Source organism: Erythrolamprus reginae, chromosome 2 (genome assembly GCF_031021105.1).
Source record: "Erythrolamprus reginae isolate rEryReg1 chromosome 2, rEryReg1.hap1, whole genome shotgun sequence".
NCBI lineage: Eukaryota > Metazoa > Chordata > Lepidosauria > Squamata > Dipsadidae > Erythrolamprus > Erythrolamprus reginae.
The window spans coordinates 13,017,914-13,024,995 of record NC_091951.1 but is presented as its reverse complement, the minus strand read 5'-3'; the positions used below and the strand labels follow the sequence as shown (position 1 = coordinate 13,024,995).

At 46.8% G+C, this 7,082-nt stretch overlaps 1 protein-coding gene across 1 annotated transcript in view; it reads right to left on the bottom strand.

Moving 5' to 3' along the window:
* Nucleotides 1-7,082, bottom strand: part of LOC139159747 (major histocompatibility complex class I-related gene protein-like) — an 82,360-nt gene that overhangs the window by 30,833 nt on the left and 44,445 nt on the right. The gene's annotated exons all lie outside the window — the stretch shown is intronic.

Sequence of the window (7,082 nt, the reverse complement as noted above, 5' to 3'; positions counted from 1 at the left end):
AGCGGGGGGGGGGGGCTCCACTGGTCTCCCTCGACAAGACCTTCCGCAACACATCAGCCCTGCTGGGCAGGCCTCTTAGCCCCACCAAAGAAATGGGGGTTAAGGAAGACCCCACCCCCCACCTTGCCCCAAACACTGGCACTCTGCATAACCCATGCGGGGGCTTTGGCTTCCCCTCTGCAGAACAGAAGCTGGGAACCTCTCCCTCCACATACACCGGATCCCTATGGCCCATCCGAGGGCTGGCAAAATAGGTGTGCCCCCCCCCACCTGCTTTTCTATATATCTCTCTCTCTCTCTCTTTCTCTCCCTCTCTTTTTGTCTCTCTTTCTCTCTCTACTTTTCTTTCTTTTTCTCTTTTTCTCTCCCTTTCTCTCTCTTTCTCTTTATATCTTTCTCTCTTTTTTCTCTCTCCCAACCTCTCTCTTTCTCTTTCTATCTCTTTCTCTCCCTCCCTCTCTCTTTCACTTTCTCTACCTCTTTCTCTCCCTCTCTCTCCTTCTCTCTTTCTTTCTCTTTCTCTTTCTCTCCCTCCCCCTCTCTCTTTCTCTTCCTCTTTTTATCTCTCTTTCTCTCTTTTTTCTCTTTTATCTCCCTTTCTCTCTTTCTCTCTCTCTTTCTCTCCCCCTCTCTTTGTCTCTTTCTATCTCTTTCTCTCCCTCCCTCTATCTTTCTCTTTTTATCTCTCTATTTCTGTTTCTCTCTCTCTCTTTCTCCCCCTTCTCTCTGAAGTGGGGAGGGCCGGGTTGGCACCAAGGGAGCTCGAGACGGGGTGCAAAAGCAAACTACTGTACTCTGCTGGCCCAGGCCCACATCGGAAGGAAGGAAGGAATGGTAAAAGGGGCGATCAAGAGAGGAATGGGTGAATGAATGGACGGAGGTTGGGAAGGAAGGAAGGAAAGAGGGAAGGGACAGGAACAGAGGAAGGGTGCAAAGAAAGCAAGGAAAGGTGTGAAAGGGGAGAGTAAGAGAAGAAGGAGTGAAAGAAGGGAATGAGGGAGGAAACAAGGGAGGAAGGAGAAGGAAAGCAAGAAATGGAGGGAGGGAAGGAAGGAAGGAAAGAAAGAAAGAAAGAAAGAAAGAAAGAAAGAAAGAAAGGGGGAAGGGACAGGAACAGAGGAAGGAAGCAAGGAAACTTATGAAAGGGGAGAGTAAGAGAGGAAGGACTGAAGGAAGGGAGGGAGGGAAGAAGGTAGGAAGGAGAAAGAAAAGAAGAAATAGAGGAAGGGAAGGTAAAAGAGAGAAAGAAAAAGAGCAAGAAAGAAAGCAAGAAAGAGAGAAAGAAAGAATGAAAGAGAAATAAAAATAGAGAGGGGGAATGAAAGAAATGGAAGGAGGGAAGGAAGGAGAGAAAGCAAGAGAAAGAAAGAAAGCAAGAGAAAGAAAAAAGAATGAAAGAGCAAGAGAGAAAGAGAGAAAGAAAGAAAGAAAGGCAACTTCAAAGAAAGGCTCACTGAGCATCTCTCACTCTCTCTCTCTTTCTATCCCTCTTTCTTTCTCTCTCTTCCTTTCTATCTCTCCTCTTCCTTTCTCTCTCCTCTCTCTCTCCTTCTCTTTCTACCCTCCTTTCTCTTCCTTCCTTCTCTCCCTCCCTCCCCTCCCTCCCTCCTTCCTTCCTCTCCATTTCTCTTTCCCTCCCTCTCTTTCCCTTTTCTTTCTTTTGGTCCACTTCTCTCTCTCTCCGCTTCTCCACTTGCCTCCCCCTCGCGCCTCGCCCTTCCCACCCGGCCACCCGCGCGCGCTTACCAGCAGCAGGAATTCAAGTAAGCCCAAAAGAAGCCATTGGCTCCGGGCGGCGTTCATGGCCCCCCCGAACCCCCAGCCCAGCTGGAGCTCCCTCTCGCCGCCGCCATCTCCCTGCGACTGCCTGCGGCCGCTGCAGCCCCCCCCCCTCCCACCGGGCCACAAAGGACATTTGCCGCCGACGCCAGTGAAGCTTCAGCTGGGCGGGGCGCTGCCGGTACTTCCCTCCTGGGGCTCCCGCTCGCAGCTGTCCCCCGGCTTCTGCTCGATGCCGCGGTTTTCGGCGCTGTCCTGCTGTGCCCCAAAGACGGAAGGCGGGAAAAAGGCGAGAAGAATGGAGCTCTCCTTCTTCCTGCCTTCCGTCTTTGGGGCCCAGCAGGACAGCGCCGAAAACCGTGGCATCGAGCAGGAGCCAGGGGACAGCTGCGAGCGGGAGCTCAGTGCAAGGTAGCGCGCTCCCTGTAGTACCCGTCTATCGGCGGCCCTGGCTGCAGAGGAAGAGAAGTTCTTTCTCTCTCTCTCTCTTCTGCATTACTTTTATCTATAGATGCTGGGGATGCCACAACGGTCGTAGTGGGGAAAAATGGTCACAGGCTACTTCAACTAACTGATTCTGCTAACTGCTAGCTGTAGTTCAGCGGTTCAGATCTCACCACCGGCTCAAGGTTGACTCAGCCTTCCATCCTTTTCAGGTGGGTAAAATGAGGACCCAGATTGTTGGGGGCAAGAGGCTGATTCTGTAAACCGCTTAGAGTGGGCTGTAAAAGCACTGTGAAGCCTGTATATAAGTCTAAATGCTATTGCTATTCGCCTTACAACTGGGTTACTATCTTAACAACTGCAATGATTCATTTAACAACTCTGACAAAAAAAGTTGTAACCTCATTTAACAACTATCAACAACATCAATATTAGGCTCAATTATGTTCATAATTCGAGGACTACCTGGTAATGAACCGTCTGCAGGAAAGCCACCAGGCTCAGAGAGCAACCAAGGACCCCACAGCTGTGACCCTGCTTAGCATCCAGAGGGCCCCAATAAAGGAGAATACGGGTCGTCCTGGAGAGTGGATGTTTTTCAGAATTCATATTCCTCACTCTCACGTCCATTACACCCACACCTGGGTCCTATCTCCACATATGTGCCTTCCTCTGACACACACACACACACACCAGCCTCATCCGTACACACGGTCCATCCATCAACAAATGCACGGAGATCCTTGTGAGGAAATCAAATTCGTCATTCAAACAGGACTTTTAATTCTTGCCCTAGAGCTTGGTGGTCAAAACCGAGTAGCCAGCTGTATTCCTCCCTTTGCAGATGCTCTCGTGTCTTAAAGTTGCTGCTCCTTCCTTTTCCTCCCACAGGAGGGGATGAGGCAGGACTTGAACTCACTCCTGGTTTCTAGCCTGGTAGAGATATTAAGCTAAGTTAAAGTACACTTTTATTGTTTTATATTATTTATTATAAGATTAAAAGTTTTGTGGGACTGCATTATTAGCTGGCCAAAGCTGAATGTGGCTCTCGTGTTGCAGGTTGGAGGCGTCTGCTTTAAATTTTCCACTTTTTATGCTGTGAAGCCCAAAAGGAATTGGGGTAAAAGACCCTCCCACCCCCTTTTCACCCCTTCTTGAACAAAAAGCAGTCACTTTTCAGGTAGTCCTCGATTTACAACAGTTCATTTAGTGACCATGAAAAGCTACAACAGCACTGGAAAAAAAGACACATGACAATTTTTCACAATTATGACCCTTTCAGCTTCCTCATGCTCAGGTGATTTACATTTGGGTGCTTGGCAACTGACTCATATTTATGACCTTTGCAGAGTCTAGCGGTCCAGGGGCCTCTTTTGCAACCTTCTGACCAGAAAAGTCAAGGTTATTGGGGAAGCAGCCAGGCCCAACTCTGGATCTCCTGATCCATTTTTCTTAGAATTAACCTTTTTACTTTATTTCAAAGATTAAAATCCCAAATAAAAAATAAAAAGATTAAACAGAGACAGAACAAAACTAAACAAAAACATTGAAAAAACAATTTTAGAGAGAGAAAATGACATATTATGCCTCCCAGTTGAACCCTGAGTAATCTGTTGCAACAATAATAGCTTCCTCCTTTGCAAAAGAGGCCCAGAATTTATAATCTTGTACATCTATTTGCAACCTGACCTGGCATAGATTACATATGTGAAAGAAAAAATAGTTAATAATAGGTTGAAAAACATCAAAGTTAAAATTTAAAGCACTCTGCTAATAGTCTATTATTATAATTTATTCATAGAAAGTCTACACAATTTCTTATTGGCCACAAATCACTTTGATCATTATATCTGAATCCAGGTCAAATAATCTGTGTCTAATTTTAAATAGTAAAAACTTCCTTAAGGTTTTCAATTAAGAACTTTATCAACAATTATATCTCATTTCCAAAGTTCAGAAGTTTCTGTTCTAAATATCTCATTCATGTTGAATAATCTCAGAGTTCTTGTCAATTTTTTCTGAAAAACCAAATACTTGTTCACATCTGAGAGTGACAAATGGAATTCCAATTCCTCACACTGGAAATCAGGTACAACTTCTTTCCTGCTTTTGGATACCACATTGATTTTCCAAACCCTTTCTTCACCTATCAATTTTTTTCTTTATATTGTCACATAAAACTGTAAATTGGAGAGCATTCTTCTTTCTTTTTTTTAAAAAACCTAATTTTTATTAGATTTTTAAAAACCATACAAACACATAAAAGACATTAACAAATCATTCAAATAACTTCATTTACATTTAACATCAGCGTATCAATTTCACTACATTATTATCCAACTATCTTATCAATAATCTTTTCCCTTTAATATTTACCTTTTATATTAGTTATTTATTTTGTATTAGTATTTACAAGCACTGATTATTAATTACTGGTTATTTATATATATACATATATATTATTATTCTTTTCAAGCCATATATACAATTTTTCCCACACGGTATAGAATTCTTTCCTTTGATCATTCTACAATTCTATAGTAAGCCTGCTCATTTCTGCACAGTCAAACATTGTCTTTATTACTATTATCTCTGTAAGGGGGGGAGGGGGGCGTTTCATACTTCCATGTTTGTGCAAGTGCTAATCTGGCAGCCATTAATATATATATTATAAAATAATAATTCATTTTTGTATTTTGCCCTCTCATGATCCCTAGAAGATAGGTTTCTGGCTTTAATTCTAATTCATATTTTGTCGTTTCCTTTATCCCATTACTGATCATATTCCAAAATTTCCTAATTACTGGACACGTACACCATAAATGGCAAGATGTTCCATGATCAGTTTTACACTTCCAGCATTTTGGATTTACATTCGGATAGATTTTGGTTAATCTTGCCGGGGCCTAATGCCACCGGTAGAACATTTTACATAAATTTTCTTTATACAGTGAACCCTCGATCATCGCGAGGGTTCCGTTCCAGGACCCCAAGCGATGATCGATTTTTCGCGAAGTAGCGGTGCGGAAGTAAAAACACCATCTGCGCATGTGCAGATGGTGTTTTTACTTCCACCGCCGCCGCGCGTTGCTGGGGAGCGCGCGCGCGTTGCTGGGGCCGCTCCCCAGCTGGGGAGCGGATCTGGGGTTTCCCCAAGCGCGCGCGCGTTGCCGGCTCCGCTTCCCAGCTGGGAAGCAAAGCTAGGCTGCCCCAAGCTCGCGCGCGTTGCTGGGGCTGCTCCCCAGCTGGGAAGCAAAGCCAGGCTGCCCCAAGCTCGCGCGCGCCGCCCGCCCGCCCACGCTGTTGCCGGCTCCGCTTCCCAGCTGGGAAGCAAAGCTAGGCTGCCCCAAGCTCGCGCGCATTGCTGGGGCTGCTCCCCAGCTGGGAAGCGAAGCCAGGCTGCCCCAAGCTCTCGCGCGCGCCGCCCGCCCGCCCACGCTGTTGCCGGCTCCGCTTCCCAGCTGGGAAGCAAAGCTAGGCTGCCCCAAGCTTGCGCGCGTTGCTGGGGCTGCTCCCCAGCTGGGAAGCAAAGCCAGGCTGCCCCAAGCTCGCGCGCGCCGCCCGCCCGCCCACGCTGTTGCCGGCTCCGCTTCCCAGCTGGGAAGCAAAGCTAGGCTGCCCCAAGCTCGCGCGCATTGCTGGGGCTGCTCCCCAGCTGGGAAGCGAAGCCAGGCTGCCCCAAGCTCTCGCGCGCGCCGCCCGCCCGCCCACGCTGTTGCCGGCTCCGCTTCCCAGCTGGGAAGCGAAGCCAGGCTGCCCCAAGCTCGCGCGCGCCGCCCGCCCGCCCACGCTGTTGCCGGCTCCGCTTCCCAGCTGGGAAGCGAAGCCAGGCTGCCCCAAGCTCGCGCGCGCCGCCCGCCCGCCCACGCTGTTGCCGGCTCCGCTTCCCAGCTGGGAAGCGAAGCCAGGCTGCCCCAAGCTCGCGCGCGCCGCCCGCCCACGCTGTTGCCGGCTCCGCTTCCCAGCTGGGAAGTGGAGCTAGGCTGCCCCAAGCTCGCGCTCCAGCCCACCGCCGCTGGGGTCTTACCGGGGCAAGAGGGGGAAGACCCAGGGAAGCCTCTGCCCGGCGGGGAAACTCCACCATCTACGCATGCGTGGAAGGGCACGCATGCGCAGATGGTGGAGTTTACTTCCGGGTTGAAAACTAGCGAAATAGCCCTTTCGCGATCCTTGAGGACGCGAAACTCGAGGGTTCACTGTACGCCACTAATAAAGTCAATTTATAATGTTCCTTTCATATTTTTTCCCAATCCTCTAATTGGATCGTGCAGCCAAAATTTTTGATCCAGGCTAACATATTCTCTTTCGCTGTTTCCCGAATGTTATCATAATATAAAAGATAATTATACATTTTTGTTATAAATTTAATATCTGGTTCAATCAATATTTTATCTATTAAATTATATTTCTTAACTATAACAAATTTTACCAGGTCTGATTTATATCTATTTTGTTTGTTAGTCAATCCATACTTTTCCCTTCCTCTTCTACTTTTTGTCTGATCTTCAAGGGTCCTTCTGAGTCTAATAAATCATCTTAACTTATCTTTTTTGTTATATCTACTGTGTTGGGATGTCTCAATGCCTCAATTGTTGAAAGCCACCCGGGTATTTCTACATAATGGTTACTCCTTATTTTTCTCCATATGTATAATATTGTTGCTCTTATAGCATGTGATTAAAATTGTATTTTGTATCCTTTCTTCTCGTAAGTGGGCATTCTTCTTTCAATTATCTCCCTAAATAATTTATCTTCTTTCAAAGACACGAAGAACACTTTTAGTTTTCTCTTCACAGGCAAGAGAAGCAGATAAGCAACATCTTCCACAGGGAAATTATCTTTTTACTCCTGGGTAGAAA